The 19,242-nt window shown below is 34.5% G+C and overlaps 1 protein-coding gene across 2 annotated transcripts in view; it reads left to right on the top strand.

The window, feature by feature from the left end:
* The window catches only part of Stet (stem cell tumor), a 373,411-nt gene that overhangs the window by 293,646 nt on the left and 60,523 nt on the right, over nt 1-19,242 (top strand). The window lies entirely within an intron of this gene.

Below are 19,242 nucleotides of genomic sequence, written 5' to 3'. Positions count from 1 at the left end.
TTTGCGTTCTAATTGAAAAATTATATTAGAATTTATTAAAAATATTGTTTTTAATTGAAAGATTATTATTAAAATCTTTCCATAATTGATTGGAGAGAAAGAGTTTTTTTTACAAATTTTAATTAATATCACTTAGAGAGTATAACAAATTATAGCGCGTATTGATTTTCTGATACAACTGCTTAAACTATCAATGTTTTTATTTATATAAATTATATTAGAACAAAAAAGAAAGATTTATATTTGCGCGAGATATTAGATACTTTAACTTTTTCAAGCTTTCTAAGAAAGAATATAATGCAACTCTTTTTTCATACATAAGCTAATAAAATGAAAATAAAATTAATTTATCAATATTCGTTTAGTTATTTCTGCGTACATTTTGATTTCTTTCTGATAAGAGATTGAGTCTAAAACGATACGCAAAACTATCTAACAACTCAATCGATTTGGGAGGAGACATTTTCGTTTTTGTTTTTTTTACGTTCTTTTTTCTTTTATCTAGCACAAGGGAGAGACGCCGTGGACTTTCTGTCTTCCTGATTTTCTTACGACTTTACCAGAATCGCCTTATCCTTTAATCCGATCTTTTTCTTGGTCACACTTTCTACTTTCCGTTACTTTTATCAGTTCTTCGAGGAGTTACGTCGTGGCACGCCGCCGGTGCGGTTTCAGTGTCGTGTATATAGAATAAGTTTCAGGATAAGTACAGGATGACTGTAAAGGGGATATCGCAGGTTCATTTTCACATTTTTTTTATCATTAAACAGATGTTGTAACGAAGACATTGAACAAACTACTCTGATATATGAAAAATCAAAATTATCTTAAACACAAAAATAAATGTTTATAAAAAAGAACTTAAAGACAAAGGCTATAGCCGGATAAAATAGTGAAAATGCCCCTCGCTTCAAATGGTGGAAAAGTATAAAAATTATGATAATCTCTCTGAAAAAACATTTTTGATAAAATTTTTACCCTCTCTGCCCCCATCCTTCTATCTGCAGAGTAAAAAATCTGTTTTTTTGAATTTTATTTTATTTCTCAGCAAGTTGTTATCGCACTTAAATGTAGCTTTGGGAAATTTTAGAGACAAATAAGGTTATTTGACACAATTTTTGTTTTAATTTATTGACGCCAAATTTAAGCTGAAAAAAATTGTTTAATATTTCAAAAAAATTTTTTTCAGCTTGAATTTGGCGTCAATAAATTAAAACAAAAATTGTGTCAAATAACCTTATTTGTCTCTAAAATTTCCCAAAGCTACATTTAAGTGCGATAACAACTCGCTGAGAAATAAAATAAAATTCAAAAAAACAGATTTTTTATTCTGCAGATGGAAGGATGGGAGCAGGGAGGGTAAAAATCTTGTCAAAAATGTTTTTTCAGAGAGATTATCATAATTTTTATACTTCTTCATTATTTGAAGCGAGGGGCATTTTCACCATCTTATCCGGCTATAGCCTTTAGCCCTATGAGCGATTTGTTATTTAAGCCATTTTAAATATTATACCTTATAATTTTTATTTTAATATAATGCTACTGTCAATATAATACTACTATTAATAAACTATATAATATACTCTATTCGATATCATTAAATTACATCTTAACCTCGAGGTCCAAGTTACTGCATCATGTTGTTTATAACTTAGTATCGCAAGAACGTAACAACAAACCGGAGGGAACAAAGCAGCATTAATATCTCATTAGTCCGAGACCTGGATGGCGATTTGTGCCATTTAATCGAATTTAGCATCGTCATCGATGCGGCCGCGGAAAAACCGTAAACGCAAGCGAGGGTTGCTCGTTCAACCTGAACTATCGATAAGCGTCTTGATGTTTCATTAATGAACCGAACGGTCGACTTAATGGCCTTGCTTAATTGGCAAAACTTTCGCGGGTCTCCTATCGGCGCGGCAAGTAACCGAAACCGCCAGCCCGTAGTACAGTAAGAGCCACCGGCACCTTAAGCGGGGTGGCAAAACGTGCCCGCGGTGTTATCCGATATTCTCTCTGCGGTTAGTCCGTGATCTCGAAACCGGCGGTATCGCGGGATCAAACGAGAGAGCTGCGCGTAGCCTAGCTACCGTCTTCCCGGAAGCTTATTGGGCCCATGTGGTTTACACTACGGGATATACAAAGAGAAAGCGAGAGAGATAGACCTTGCGATGCAGCCAAGGGATGCTGCACGCGAGAGTTGCAGTATCGCAACCGCGTACAGATGCAGTCGCGATAGCAAATTCAGTCTCAAGTCGCTATCCCGCATCCCGTCTGGGGATGCTTACAGAGTATCGATGTATGTATATATATGGCTTGGCCCATATTCTCGATACATGTTCAACGCTGAGAGAATACGATCGTGCCTTTTATTAATTTATTATATGTATAACCGTAGAACAGAAATTTCTAAGAAAAACACGCGATAAATTGACTTGAATATATATTGACATTACTTTTTATTTTTATATAATTACGTTTAATTACGTTAAATTAATAATTAAATAAGTTCAATAAAACTTATAAGTTAGAAATACGAAGCTTAAAATAGAAAAGTGTTGTATTGATTCAATTTAGCGAGACGCTGCGACGAATTAATACGGTACTTTTGGGCATAAAATGTTTTTCTGTTACGTGCTATCAATATTTTATCGGGACACACGTACACGTGCAAACGAGGGGATCTATTTACTCGCCTTTCCATTTTCGCTTCGCCTCAAATTACGAAATGAAATAGAAGTGTACACACGCGGATACGTTACCACTCTTCTTTATTAACCGTGTCCGCGAACGAGATACGAAGAACGAGGTAATATCTGTCCTTTTAATTCCCAGCACATTCGCTAAATGATATTAAATGTCAAAGTTGAAAACTATCGAGTCAGTGGATAAACAAAAAAGTAATCGAAGTGTCGTTAACTTAATTAGTTTGTAATTTAATTGCGATGATGAGCGTACTACGAGTATTTCTACATTTTTAACTTGTCTAATATTTTTGACATAGTTTGCTTGGCTAAAGAGAATAATATGAAAAAGATACACAAGTATCCAATTTTTTTTTAAAACATTGAAACATATATATCTATTATATAGTATATATATCTCGGCTACAATTTCAAGAAAATGTAAATGTTTATAATTTCACATTTTGCAAAAGTGTCAAACCAACTTGTTACATACACGAAATGTTTTTGCTAAAATAATTTTATACAACAATGAAAGAGTATGAGTTTGTGTTATTTTCTCTTTTATATATATATATATATATATTTATTTATTTATTTATAAATATTAATATATTTTAGAAAATAATAATTATTTTCTTTTCTTATGTTATTTCGTTCTCTTGGGAGATTATAGTGGTTGCAACAACAGTTGCAATAAAAAGTCGAGTTTGTTAGCGCGAGGTTGTCTATTTTTACGGCGCTATATCGTCTCTCTCGTTTAATAGAGCACCGAATAACATCGCTAACAGAGTGCACGCGATAAGTGCGCGTCGTTGTGTCGCAACACGATGAAGCGGCCGTTCGTTCCGTGTCCAAGCCGTCGTTACCGGAATCCCGGCAAAGTCATAACCGCGTTATCGATTAACCCTTTAAACACCGGACAATCATGCTGTTGGATTTTCAGCGGCGCGCCCATTGACGTTTTTGTGCTTTAACGAGGAGAACGGAGAAGCACGGATTGGCGTAAATTTTCATCGTGCTGTCGCTACAAATTTTGCCTCTCCCTCCTGCTAGTCACATATAATGGATGGTCACGCCGAGGATTTTCGCTTGCCTCGATTTAACTGCGGATCTATGAAAAAAGTGATATCGTTTGGCTCGACCATGTAATTGGTCCAAATAGAAACGAAACATTGCCATTATGTGAAAGTTGGAATGATGACACAATAGATGTCACATAACAGAAAGTGTGTCGCGAAACTTTTAGTTTATATAGGCCATTCAATATATCTACATGTCCCATTAATAAAATTATACATCTAATGTAAGTTTGATGATAATTGATTGAATTTTGTTAAAAAATTTATTTTTTAGATATTAAATGACATATTGAAATTACATTATAAAATTATAAAATTACATTAAGAAACTATTGATTTCATTGATTAATGTTATGATGTTATGTTAGGGTGTCTACTCTGGGAAAAAAAGGAAAACCTGAAATTCTCAGGGGTGTCTTTTGTATCTGGAAAAATCAGGGAAGTCTCGTGAAATTTTGTATTGGGATTTTATATCGAGAAATTTTTTCTAAAATTCTCTTTTTGATCATTTTGCTCTCATATTAAACAGTCAACCAAAGTGTGTATAAAATGGTGTTTTACTTTTGCGTCTCACTTTGTTCTTTGACGATTTTTTGAGCATTCTTGTCAAATTTTAAGCGCTTCCAAACACACAGCCAAACAAACATATTATGCGTTAAATTATATACATACACACACATACACACATTATATATATATATATATATATATATATATATATATATATATATATATAAAATATATATATTATTAAATATTCAATGTCTTAACATAATATTGAACTTAAAGTACATATTTTTTGTAATTTTCAATGATAAAGAAATGAAAATTTTATACAAGTGAAAAATGTTTATTTTATAAAAATGTTCAATTTTTTTTTACTACATTTACAAACATCTAACACTTGAAACTTAAGAGACTCTGTGTTTTTCCTTTGTATGAATAAAAATTATTAGAAAATACATGTAATGAAAAAAATTTGTTTTAAAGAAATGATAAAAAATCTGTAAAATATTCTCTTTACTTGGAATTTTAAACAAAAATACTTGGAAAATCAGGGAATTTTCAAGGAATCTTTTTACAAGATTTGAGCAGACACCCTGTTGTTATACGAAATATCTATGTTTCTGCAGAAATTCTTCAAATGCTTTATTTTATCGCGAATACTCATAAACAATGCGTAATGTGAATCTGTATTCACATGTGAAATTAATACGGCACATACAAACACAATGTATAAATCGAAATTGCTTGGACACAATGTTTTTCATCTAAATCGCCGGTTACAATGGCCACGATATTCATTATTTCGAATTGGTGCATCGCGAAATATTATGAAATAATAATCGTGTTTTCTTGAACGAGGCATCCGTGCGCCGGATCAAAGCGGCACGAGTGTGTACTTCCGGAGTCCCGCCGTTGGTTAGATTTGTTCGCGGTATTTCGATTGTATATTCGATTGTAACGGTAATGAACCGCACACCGCAAAGTTGATTTTCATTACTTTCCCTCGCGTGTGCGCACGCGCATGTGTGTGTGTATATGTGCGTGTATGTATATATGAACGAAATACGCGACGATGGCACCGGGGCTTCGGAGAACGTGCGATTATTAATAACAAACTAGTACGCGCATTGCTAGAATTAAATTCTGTTTGCCGGCATGAGCGCGCGCGCTGCATTTTTAGAGAGGAGCCGCATTTTTCTACAGGAATTACAGTTTTATTTTCTGGGAATTTTATTGTCAACCGTTTCGAATGAAATACGCGTTTCCATGAGCGCCCTCCACGGAACCGGGATAAAAATCGCCGGATAATACGGGGGATTATTAACACGGGCACTGCCGTATATTCTTCTCCGTTGTGTAACCCGCGCGGGTGTATGACACATACACGCGACATATGCGATGCACGCGTATATAACCGCATCAACGTGTCTCTATTCCACACGGATTTGAAAATCCGTGATGTGCGTCGAAGCACATTCGATTATTAAAATATTTTTATAGACTCTTTTGGTCGCGTGACTGGTTGCGTGGCTTATCGTATCGGAAGTGAAAATGTCAAAAGAGAGGATGAAAAGTAGAAACTGTTACGGCGATGTAGAGGGCGTGGAACGTTTACATTTTAATATTTAGTTCATTATTTTATCTTAGACATCGTTTCATGAAACTATAATGATTACGACATCAAATTGACAAAAACAGCAAAACGTAAAATAATTTCAAGACTTTAATATAATATTTTAAAGTAATTTTTTGGTAAATTTTTAATTTTTCTATAAAATTTTAATATTTTTAATGTATTTTTTATATTTTGAATTTTTTAATATATTTTTTATTATAATTCTTGTTTCATCAAATCGCACTTTAAAAATTCAACAGTGTATATGCTACCCAAAATCTCTTCAACTAATTAATGGTCAAAGTTTGTGATTAATATATTTATATAAGATATAGAATTTACATTACAATATAATTATATCGTTATATTATATATTGTATATATAATACAATATAAAATTTAATATTATATATGATATTATAATATTAATATAACATAAAACATAATATTATAAAATTATATAACTTTACAAAACAAAATTCTGAAATATTTTTATCTACTTAAAGAACTAAAATTAACATTTCTTGTTTTTTTTGGCTTTTCACATACACCGAGTCACATCTTCTATATATTATACGTTATTTATTTTTTGGAGATACATCGCACAAGTCTAATTTGTCAAAGCGTGTCGCCCTCTTGTCTTAGAGTTTTTCTTGCGTTTTTTACTTGAGGAACACGTGTCAGGAGTGAATATGTTAAAAAAACAGGGAAGAAGCACCCTCGAAAAAGAGCTGAAAAGAATTAAATTGCGTAGAAAAAAAATATTACCAGAATAAAAGGAAAGTGACGAAGTTGGTATGATATCGAATTAAAAAAAAAGTAATAATATTTGTTTTCATCAATAGAACAATGATTAAAATACTAAATTAAATTTTGTATAAAATATTTTTGTATATATTTTATGCAATTATACATATATATATTAAATATAGTAGATTATGTATATGTTAGAATATTTTATAACATATAATATTTTATAATATTTCGTAATAATTGCACGCTTTATACTTGAGAGAGAATACTGCTAAAATTAAATTCCCGTAATATAATTCAAAGACAGAAGTACGCGTATTACACGAGATCATAAATTTATTTTAATCTGCGCTCGTTAATATTTTATAAAATTTTATTTTTATATATAAATTATTTTTATTAAATAACCGATAGAATTTTGTAAAATGAAAATTCATAAATTGTTGCCATCTACAAATTATATCTAACAATAAGTATTTTTGATAGTATTAATCGTGTGTATTTATTTTTTTTCTAAATATAGAGAGTTGTCATATGTTTATTTTTTTTCTATAATACATATATTCAAGGTTTAGGAACATACATACGACTTCAGATCTCGAAACACGCTACATGTATGTACATACACTGGAATAAAAGCAGCAGCCATGCCGGTGCGAGGTCGTGTCGCGTGCGTCGTTCGGACACGAGACATGGAAATCGTCGTCGCGACGACCGAGGGGAGAATGGCACGAAATTACCCTCGGCCATATGGTGTTTTCCGATGTCCGTGGAAACCCGTGGCGAACGCGGGCACGTGGCGATTTCGAAAACGCGGTATGTTTCCCCGATGTGTAGGAGGAAACCCCGGCTTATACCTTCGCTTCCATTCCATGTCTCATCTCTCTTCCTCTCCCTCCTCCCTCCTTTTCCTTCCCCTCTTGCTTTCCGACCACCCGTCGACTTCTAATTCGGGATATAAACTCGGCACGCGTGACCAAAAATCGTGGAGGGGAAGCCGCGTCAAGATTTACGATGTCTTGGTTTCCCTCACGTGGGATTTCACGTCGTTGCCTATTTTCCGTCGCGTTGCATGAAATTTCTCCGCGCTTCCCCGATTTAGAAGCATCTTGTTTGAGGTGCGCGAACACTCTCATGTTATTCTATATAAGAGTTTTTATCTCTTGACGTAAGAGTCAATCTCTTTCCTTTACGTCAACGCAAGTAAGATGCAATCATTTGTGATCGTGCACATTTTTTATTAATCGCATTGTTAATTTTAAAAGAGAACGCGTCAGCGATAAGAAGACAAAAAGTGGAAAAAAAACAAAAAGGAAGTATTATATCTAATATTTAGCAAGTACGACATATCGATTCTACAATTTGCGAAGGCTTTCTTTATGCCTCTTCGATTATATGAGAGAGATGTCTGTATTATAATTTTTTTATTTCTATCGATTTTTTCTTATATTATTGTCTCACAAGACACTGTAATATTACATTTTGTTCTTTGAATATTCTTCGTATATATTTTTTCAAGATTTATTCAAGATTCTCGAATAACCTTATCTAAAGTATTATTTTCAACGCTTTTTAATGTCGAAGAAGGTTGTATTATGTGTAAGATTACGGAAATTTGACTTTGTTTCTCCACGTTGTTTGCATGTGAAGTACGTTACAAGATATAGAATTCTCGTGTAATAAACTCCGCGTCTTTACTCATCGGAAGCGGTTAGCTTATGTTAACGTCTAACGCCGTAATGGACGATAGCGTGCTGTGTCAATGTGTTGTTTCTTCATTTGTCGTTGTGGTTGCTTATGTTATATACTTCCCTTTCGCGTTGGCATAAATAAACGCATGAGCGAGCGTTATGATTTATAATATGCACACATGTATGAGATTATGCATATGACAGCTGCTTTAATTATGCAATGTCATTAATACTTTAATGCTAATAAATCGCCAAAGATTGCCGTCCATTATATCTAGATGATAATGCATGCGAACCTGCATTTTCATTTATTATATAATATTTTTAAACGCTATACAAAGAAATATTATGCGTTTAGAACATTGTATTAATTTCTGTGACAAACAAAATTATCTGGCCTCAAACATTCATATTTTATTTTTGATTAAGGAATTAATAAATATTACTTAATCAGAATACGATTAATTAACTTGCATCTAATTAATATTTATCTTTGTCAGCTTCTTTTGACATAAACTCGCGTAATCAATAAATGACAAAAATACATAAATTATTACGCCACGCAAACGTCAAATTATTATGTCAAGAAATGTTGTACCAGATAGAAAAGTTTTCCAACTCTCCAGACAACTCGGAGATAGACGGCATAAGAAATACGCCATCGCGATGCAATATTCTTAAAGTATTAATTAACGCGCGAGGCAATTATCGTGGCACTCGGATATAATTCTCGGTCCAAGTTTTGATAGAATACGCGCGACGACACAAACAGCCGGGTAACCGGCTATGGCGGTCGCTTTCCCGCATTTTCCGCGGTGAGATTTAGCTTTGATATATCGTCCGCGTGGCCATTTGTCGAGTGGCCGCGGTGAGAACGAGGCGGGAATAAATATAAATCTGATCTCGCGTTTAGATTGTACCGTTGCCATCCTTTCGGGCAAAACGTGGCGGAACGTCGCGATAAAAAAGAAAAACGCGGGAATCCAACTGGACCCCTCCTTTTTTCTTCTCTTTCTCCGTCCCTCTTTAGTTTCTTCGATTTTTTTCTGACAACGTTTTTGGAATGACTCGCTTAATTGGGAAAGAGGATGACGATCGAGCCGAGGACATCGTTTCTGTGGCAAGGACTTTTCGGAAGGTTCTGTAGGACATGCCGCTCGTTAATTAGGAGAAGTGGATTATTGGCGGTCCGGTAGAAAGCGAGTGTAAAAATAAAAATGAATAAAAATCGTGGCAATGCGCGGCTCCGAATGAAAACGGGCTTCTGCGAGTTTTCAAGCTTGGGCACTCTTGTCTGAAAGAAAAATTGCGGCAGAAGGCATGGAAAAATGACATCGACCTCTCACTGAACTCGTTGGATTGTTGAAATTGGAAAAAAGTCGCGCATATACTTGCAATGGAAGCGTACCTATTTTCGTAAAGATCACTTGTCAAACAGTGAAACATATGAGAAATTTAGTCGTATGTACCACGAGAAGTGCATTCCAGTGTTTTTCCGCACGGTTTGTCCGCAGAAAATCAAAACGGTATATAAAATCAAAGTCGAGCGACTGAAAAGGTCGGGCCAACCTTTCAGTGATTTCCATTACGAATTTTTCTGAAAGTAGAAGGAGAGTTCAAATATTTTTCAGTATGTATTCTCTCTTTGAATAAATATTTTTAAACTCTTTCGCCTCTTTGATGTACAATGTCCATTTTTATGTACTTAGGATATATGTAAGATCAAAGGATCAAAAGTAAAAAGAGATGATAAATACGACAAGAAAGATCTCAATTTTTAACATAAAAGAATCTATGCTTTGCAAAACAAGAGCATAATTATAATCGAAAATTTTTCCATTCAATTTTTATGATTTTCCAAAATTCAATAATTAAAAGAAAACTTTCCATGATTACGTACTATATTAGTATGTGTGTGTGTACATGTATATACACATATAAGAGATAACGTATACAATTTTTAACGGTTCAATTTTCAATGATCTAATTACCATTTTTTATTGTGTATTACGAAATTATATAATTTTAAGTTGAATTATATAATTATCATATAATTCTTTTTTTCGTATGTTATACGACTCATAATTATTTAAAAAAAAGTATTATACATCATATATATATATATATATATATATATATATATATATATATATATATATATATATGCTATCACTAACAATACATCAGCAGCATTAGCTGATGAATATTGAAGCGCTTTGGTTTTGCTTGATGATCAAAGGATCAAAGAAACCATTGCGGAGAATCCTTGAGGGCGGTCGTTAATTTCTGAAGAATGCCGGTTTACACAAGGAAACAGCAAAACTTACGCGGTGTAGTTAAAGTAAAGAGGTACAGAAAGATAGGAAAACGTGGTAGAAAATTTTCCGGTTTGCCCCTTTAATTGGGGACGGCAAGAGGGTGAGTTTCTGGTTAGAGGTTTGCAAGAGAGAGAAAGATGGATAACTTGCGGTAAATAGGTGCTTTGCAAACGTTCGTGAAACGAGAAAAACAGGGTAACATGGAAAACAAAAAGAAAAGTAAAGAATGTGGCGTGGTGCAAGAAGATAGGAGGAACGAAATCGACAATGCGACTCAATGTCGATCGACTATCTGATAGATAGAATAGCTAGCTAGAGTAGATCTCATGAGTGAAACCTGGAAAAAAGGTGCGATAGAAGAAAACAAAAAAAAAAAAAAACAGAAAAGGCGGGAAGAAAGCGGCAAAAGTTTCCACGCGAGAACTCGGGAGCTTAATTCTCTTCTTTACGGCAATCCGCAATTTTCCAGCGAGACAGGCAAGAGAAATTCTAAGGATGCCAATCGTCTAAAATCTCGATCGATCTCATCGGGCCCGATCCACAAACGAACCGGGTGTCCGGACTTCATTTTCTCGACGAATTAAAAGTACGACAGTTCCGTATCACATCTACCATTCTCTAATCCTTTTTCACATCCCTTGTCTACTTTACCCTTTAACGTCGAAGGTAACTCGGTACAGAATCAACGAACTTTGTCACGTAATGCACTAATGCAACTACGATGGAATGGACGTGCGCAATCATGGCTCTGGAAATTTTGAGTCGGATAATATCAAATGTGATGTGAATGATGTTCAAGTACAAGACTGTTTGACGCGGTTGCTTTTGATGGAATATCTTTTATGTCGAGTTTTCTCGATGGAATTATCCTTGTGCATCGTCGAAATTTTACGTTAACGATAATGTACAATAAACATATTTATTTCATCACCATTTAATTCGCGATATTAATCTATGAGATCGCCCTTTCCCTTTCATATTTTTTCTTGTCGCATTTTCTTTTTTTCGCGTTAACTTAATCTTGCTCACTACAATGCGGGTCAATTGTCAAGCTGGCGCATAACATAATAATATTCCCCTTTTTGCAGCGGATCTATTTTTTTTTTTTCATCTCCACTCGTCTGATGAAAATGCTGGTTCTCACGGATGAGTTAGATTTCATATCTGCGAGTCGTCACGAGACGGCCGATATCCGCGAGATGAACGAAAGTTAGAATAGGGTGGATGAGAGATAAGGTCGGCAATAAAAGGAGAAGAGCGGTAACTGCGCGCGGTCGATGCCTTCTGAATTATGCAAAGTCAACGAGTCAGACCCGTGTCAGCGAGACGAGTGTTCCGAACTGCGACGTTTCCACTTCTCGTTGAATCGAAGGATTCGTATGCGCGATAACATTCTTTCAATTTAACTATATAATATTTGATTTTGGTGTCGAATAATAATAATAATAATAATAGTAATAATAAAAATTTTATTGTTGTTAAACAATGCACAGTAATATAATATATTATTTAACATTTAATATACAATTTATTATACATACGAGATACAACGTGTGAATATATATATATATATATATATATATATATATATATATATATATATATAGATGTATATTTATACATATACATAATTGTTAAAGCTATTAAATCATTATTATTATTAGTCTCGAAAAAGTAAAAGAAACTGGCTACTTGAAATAAATTATTATGCGTTTAATCATTTCGTCTCATGTATAATTTTTAAATTCGCGGATTTTTAAAGTTTGCAGATTCTAAAAGCGCGATTTCCTAAATTTACACAAAACTCAGATTCCATTTAAAGTGCATTTATAACACAATCTTCAAGCATCACAAATAGCAACATCTTTTTACGGTAACTTGTTCGCGGAATATTTTATTTCATTGCAAGAGAGAATATTTTATTTTATTGTCTGAAATCGACGAGAATAATTGCAATATATTCATAATCTTTGAGAGCAACATTTTCGTGCGCTTTAATTAAAATTTTGATTATATAAATAATTATCATTATTTTTGTTTTCATTCTTCCTCGTAAAAGTAGTTCAAATTTGCATCGATATTATACGAATATTTTATCTTTAGGCGGAAAATGAGTTTCACAGTAAATACCATTATATGTACAGAGAACTGGCTTTCAGTTATAGTGTCATAAATAATTTTCAAGAAAAAATTTACATTTTTCTTAATCTCACAGTTACGTTTTCTAAGACTTTTTTTGAGCATTATCCTTCCCGTTCACAATGCGATCTTGCGCCATTGCTCGAAAGAAAATGAGTTAAAAAGGAAACTCGCAGAAATAAGTGCATAAAGAAGAACGAAGGTATAAGCTAAGCAAAGCATCCTCGTTATACATGACAGATGCGTGCTTGAAGATCGTTGAAATTGCATAAAAGAAATTCTATTTTCCGTATATATTCTCCGAACCGTGAAACGAGAGTCTTATCTCCAAATATTATTTTCGTATATTATAAAGGAAGATCAACTATTGTAGCTAACATAAACTCGCGATTTCCAAATATCAGGTCAGTCATATATTTCTGTTTACGTTTCGTGGTTCGTCGACCGAATAAAAAAAATCCACGTTTGCGTATATAAAATTGATATTATACCGTCTAAGTTTCCTAAAGTAAATGTATACTTTTGCTATAAATATCAGATCCTTAGATCCATCAAGTTTATGCAAAGAAAATGCTATACACTGCTCATACATACACATGAGTATCTTATTAAAAAACAACAAAATTTTATATAGACTTTATTCAGTTGTGCATTATACGTGACAGATAATAGTTATATTTATATAAATGCCGTATAAGTAATGTATTATAAATTGCATTGTGCTGCTCAATGTTCTTCGCTGTTGCTTCGAAATTGAAGGCTGCGTTACTGACAAAATTTTCGCGGCAGAATTTACGTCATAAGTTTCTGTGATGCAATTTTGTAATTCCGGAATAAGAGCACATTCCGGCAAACCTAATCTCTTTTAAGTACGCGAATATCCGTGATGATTTCGGTACCTTTTTTTGCATCAGATAATATAGGTACAGTTATTGTCCTACAATTTTATTTCTTTCTCTTTCTCTCTTTCTCTCTTTCTCCCTCTCTTTCTTTCTCCCTCCCCCTTTTCTCTCTGTTCTATCCTCGTGTAAACGTTCAAAATAGCTGTTTGTCATATGGCACACATTTTTTCTTATTGTTAGGTAAAAAGTATCCCTTTTTTATCCTAGTCATCCTTCTTCTTTCTTCCCCGTTGCGTGACTCTCTCGTAACTAAGAGAGGTCTCGCTTGGACTTGCTGCTTTTAAACTCGGATAAAAGTCCGGAGGACCGAGAGAGTACCTATCTTTTGCGAGATACGATTTCGTAAATTCAAGTAAAACTAAGATCCGTGTAAACCTAATCTTCTTAAACGAAGTCTAGATCGTAAAGTCTCGGGCATCCGCCGCCGGCTGGTGCACCGCCATGGAATAAAAAGTACGACGGGGGTGGTAGATAGTGGCGAGGGGCGGACTTGGCTATATCCCGAGGTGGGTACTAAAACGCGGCTATATCGCGGCATTTGGGCTTAAGGATGAGGACGAGAGTCCCGTTCTCGAACTGCGCGCACCAACGAGAACGACAATAATTTCGTATTAAAACGGTTCTTGCGGATTACACGTTTCCCGCCTCCGACGTTTCCGTCCGTCCGTCCATTCGTTCCCTCTTCCATCCCCCTTTTTGTCTACGTCATTTGCAGATAATGCGGATACGATCTCCGCTTTCCTTCTTTTTCCTTCGTTCGCCTATTCTCTTTTCTTCTCGGCGAAAATGAAGAGATGCTTTCTTTGAGGAAGCGACACTTTTCATCGGTTTTCTCTAATTCCTTTTACTCGTTACCGATTATTTTCATTATTTTGTCTTAGCCGTTGAAAATCCTCTGTTTTTTATTTTATTTTTTTTTTATTTTAAATTCACGAAGAACGAATATATAGAAGAAAATGAGATAGTTAAGCGACTATGTACTATAACAATACTTTTTTGTTATATTTACATAAAACCACTATATATTTCGAAACATTACGCGGATATATTCCGCGCTCTTTGCGAATGATATAATTGCGATCTTTTTCCTCGGAACCAACTGACATTTTGTCAGATTTCGAACACGAACTAAAGAACACCTATCTTTTCTTCTCACTGAAATTTTCGAGTCGCTCTTGGTTTACGGCGGTAAATACAGCGAGTAAAAATTGCCGTCTCGCGTTACATAATGTCATTCCAATTTTATATCAAAAAAGAATCGCGGTTCGTCGCGAAAATATGATTCTCTCCCTCTTTTGCACACTTATCTAGACTCGTCTTTTTGCATCGTATTGCTCCTATCGTAGATGATACAAATACGATTTTCTTCTGCGCGACGCGTTGCTTTTCCACCATTTCCGCGATGTGTCGCCGCCTTTCTTTGCTTTACGACAGACTTCCTTCCAGCCGGAAACTTTTTCTTACGGCTTTCTTTTTCCCCTCTCTATCCTTTTCTTTTCTTTCTCTTTCCTCTTCAATGTATATGTGCGCGGTATGTCGCGTTTCATTATTCTTATTTTGCGCTTCTCTCTCGTTTTCCAGGGAACTTTTCGCGCGAGTTAATAAAGATATGAGTTTCCGCTCTTATCTCGTTCTACATATGCATATGGCAGTGCAAATAGCTGGAAACTAGAAGACTTTAGGAAGAATGGCAACTACGTTGTGAGAATATTAAAGGCTGATTGCGGCGAGATTATTGCCTGATCACGTGGATATTACTAAATCCTGAATATTCATAGAAAAGTTAATTTGATATGCATTCTCTTGGCAGCATAATTTTGTTTTTATGCTTCAAATGAATGGAAACTTAATATCAATTACATTTTATCAGTTTAATTATGACGTTATTCGTACGCGGTCATTGACCTGATTGGAATTTATGATAATGGTAATTGAATAAGGTTTTAATTGTTATTAATTATTATAATATTATATATGTATATATATGTACATATATATATATATATATGATTGATGTGCAATTGAGTTATGTTAAATGACGTTGGAAGTACTATTGTGAAAATTACTAAAGTGACAATGCATCTTTCTTTTTCTTATATATTATACCTGGTTTTAATTTTGATTTAAAACAAAATTTTATTATTGCTCACTACATGTATATATATATATATATATATATATATATATATATATATATATACACATACACACACACACATACATACTTATCAGATAAATGTCAATGTTATCCGGATATTAGCGTCTCGCTACATTTTTAAAATGAAAACTGGGTTGAAATCAGAACATGTACGCAATTAAGCGTGTTTCTCCGATGCTTCCAATAAAGAAAGAAAATAAAGACGGCCCTTCATCAAGACGAGAAGCGTCGCAGTTTCGTGCTATAAAATCGACATGTTTACGAGGCGCGCGTGCGTACATTTTGCCTCCAATTCTGTCAACTCTCCTCTTCTTAAAGAGCGTTTAATATAAACGGAAGACGCGTTTCTTTTAGGGAGCAATTTCATCCAACAATTTCGTGAACTCGTACATATTAGACTATCACACTATTATTAGCACGAGAGAGAAAGAAACGGAGGGACATGCCGCTTTTCCTTTATTCGCCACGTTTCCAGATAATGCAGAAACGATCTTCGTTCACTTCCCCGTCCTTCCTAGTTCGCCCCCTTTTTCTCCATGCCGATATCTCCCTCTCCTCCGTACCAACCTCCTTTACGAGGGACTTCTTTGCCAAGATAGCGCGGACCTTTCCTCCCGCGGTTCCTTTATTCCTTTGATACCCACTGGCTCCTATCGATGGTCTTATTTCTCTCGCTATCACATTCCTTTGGACTTTCTCTTCCCCCCTGTTTCTTCCCTGTTCTCGCTTTTTCTTACTTCTATCTTCGTAAGTATTAATACGGATCCCCTTCGTGCCCTTCTTATCTCTTTTTTCTCAATCCCATCGTTTCACCAGAAACTTTCCGCGCCGCTCGCCTTCTCATCCCTTAAATTCCAGCCATGTTTTCGCGAGCATCGAATATAACGGACACTGCTGTTCGCTTTGAATCTGCCGAGAGAACGGTACGAATGTTCGATTTGAATTATATATCATGGAAATTATAGTATTTGATGGAGCATAAGAGAGAGAAAATATTTCTGGAAAATTTTTCAATGCGGAATAATAGTGACAGTCTAATTATGACATTTTCGAAAGTATCATAAAAATCAAAGAGAAAAATTATGAAAACAATTTCAAGCTGAATAAAGCTCAATTCTATTGAGAAATTGAAAGAAAATTCTCTTTTTTAATTCAATTCTTTTATAAATTTTAAAGATTCTTTTAAAGATATTAATGTCTGTGATAATATTTATTGATTATTGATGCATTACTTCGAAAATTTCTAGTTTATTAAATCATTACGTAAATATTATACTTTCTATCGAAAATATATATATATATATATATATATATATATATATATATATATGATTATAAAATATATATATATGATTTAAATTGAATTGGACATATTATTGATTATGAATAACGTAAAACGCGTGCGAACGCTAATCTTCTTAAAGTGAACAACAGCCACGACCATTTTGGTTCTCTTTTCCCTTGTTCTCTTTTCGGTAATTACGAGAATTCGCCCTTTCCTGCTCGTTGCTTTATCCTCTTGTAAAACACCGCCGCGAAATAAACAGTCCGCTTTCCGCTCGGCGTCGCATCGTTCCGGAAGTTAAAACCGAGCCGGTCGGTTCCGCCGAGTTTCCGCCGTAAATATGCTCCAAGGTTCAACCGAAATTTAGGACGTGACTAAGTACGACAGAAATTTAAAAGTTTCTTTCCTGGATAGGCTCTTTTGCACGCGTTTTGCGAGTTTGGTTTCAAGTGATTATATTCGCAAAAGACAATATGAGCAAATCTTTTGTATATATGGTTCCATAAATTTCTCTTTTATTCTCCTTTTACTTGTAATATTTAATGTGATCAAATTAAATATTTATAACTGTTAATTGTAGAGTAAATAAAGAATAATTAAAAGCTATAAAATAATTAACACAAGATATATTTTAAATAAAAAAATTAATAATTCATTAATTTGTAAATAATTTTTTAAACGATACATATTAAAGGAATTAACATCATTTTTTTCAATGATTTTGTTATTATTTCAGTATAATTTTTATAAATAAATATATAATTGTTAATTATGGTTGTGCCATTATTTTGGTCTTATTCTTTATATTATCTTTTTTTGATCGATTTTCTCTTCCTCTTTTTTTCTATATTTTACATATATATATTTTTATATCTTTTAGCTACTTTGTCTTTGTTTTTGTGTTAATTCGCGTTTTTAATATTTTACTCTCCGCAGTTTTTTTATGCTGTTTACTTGGCCCCCTGCTTCCGAGAGAAACCTTCCTGATTTCTATTCTCTCGCGTAGTATGTATTTCTCTTCTGGTATCGTATCGCTATCACTCGCCTTCGAAAGACCACTAGAAAACCAATGCCGCGGGATAACCATTCACTTTCGCTGTCGTCCTCGGGTCGTCCTTCTCTCGGTGTGCACGTCGACTAATTTGGCCTCTGACCTACGAATCGTACACTCGATTGCTTGCCTTTTACCACGTGGATTCTATCGGTATCAAGATCTCGATATCCGAATTACCAGCGCATCTAGGGGTCTCTTGCTTTTACCTTTTCTACTTGGTCCATAGAACGATAGACGACACCTCGTAACCATAAGATTAGAGGCTTTTTTTATGTCGTTAGCCTGACGTTTTTATTTCTCGCATCGGGCAGCAAGTCGAGAGAAAGAGAATAGCTGGCTCATTTAAGCGTATATGTGTACACGTGTGTGCGTGTCTAAAGTTTAATGGCAGACAATAAGCGCAGCGAGTTAGACGCAATGATATGAGCATTGTTTTCGACAATGGCGCAGAGAGACTCGAATAAGCTTTCAGGAAAATGCACATTTGCGACTGCGCTACCGCAAAGTTTTTATCGGAAAGTTCAAACTTTTTAATGAATTAATGTTTCGGAACTGACAAAAAACTAGTAGGTTAAAAAACTTAAGTAATTTAAGAATTAAAAAATTGTATCTTATGTATATCTTTATATTTAGTTTTTGATTATTTTATTTTGGTTTTTATTTCTAAACGACGATTGAATTGTCACTTATTCAGATTTGTGCTGCTTGCCAAAAATATGTTGACAAAATATCTAGGAAATATTATTTATTTGAGAATATTCACGATATGGTCTTTTTACGACGCCATACTCCGTGCATTTAGTTCGGCGCATTAAAATAATTCTTGCAGCCGCTCCCTTTCCTTCCAATGTCTTTAGTGCAGCGCGTTTGTGTGACGAGACGAGATAAGATCTTGAGGATATTTTCCTTTGCGTAATGTACGGTACTCACGGCGAAAAATCATTCTTCCACGAGAACTGCCATGGTTATCGTTGGAAATAGCGGCGCGCGCGGTCGAAGCACGCTCGAACGAATGCGAATGCGAGAAGGAGAAAGAGAAATTCTCTTTCGACCG

This window comes from Anoplolepis gracilipes, chromosome 5, assembly GCF_047496725.1.
Source record: "Anoplolepis gracilipes chromosome 5, ASM4749672v1, whole genome shotgun sequence".
Lineage (NCBI taxonomy): Eukaryota > Metazoa > Arthropoda > Insecta > Hymenoptera > Formicidae > Anoplolepis > Anoplolepis gracilipes.
The sequence above is the reverse complement of the archived record's forward strand: the minus strand, read 5'-3'. Positions and strand labels throughout refer to the sequence as shown.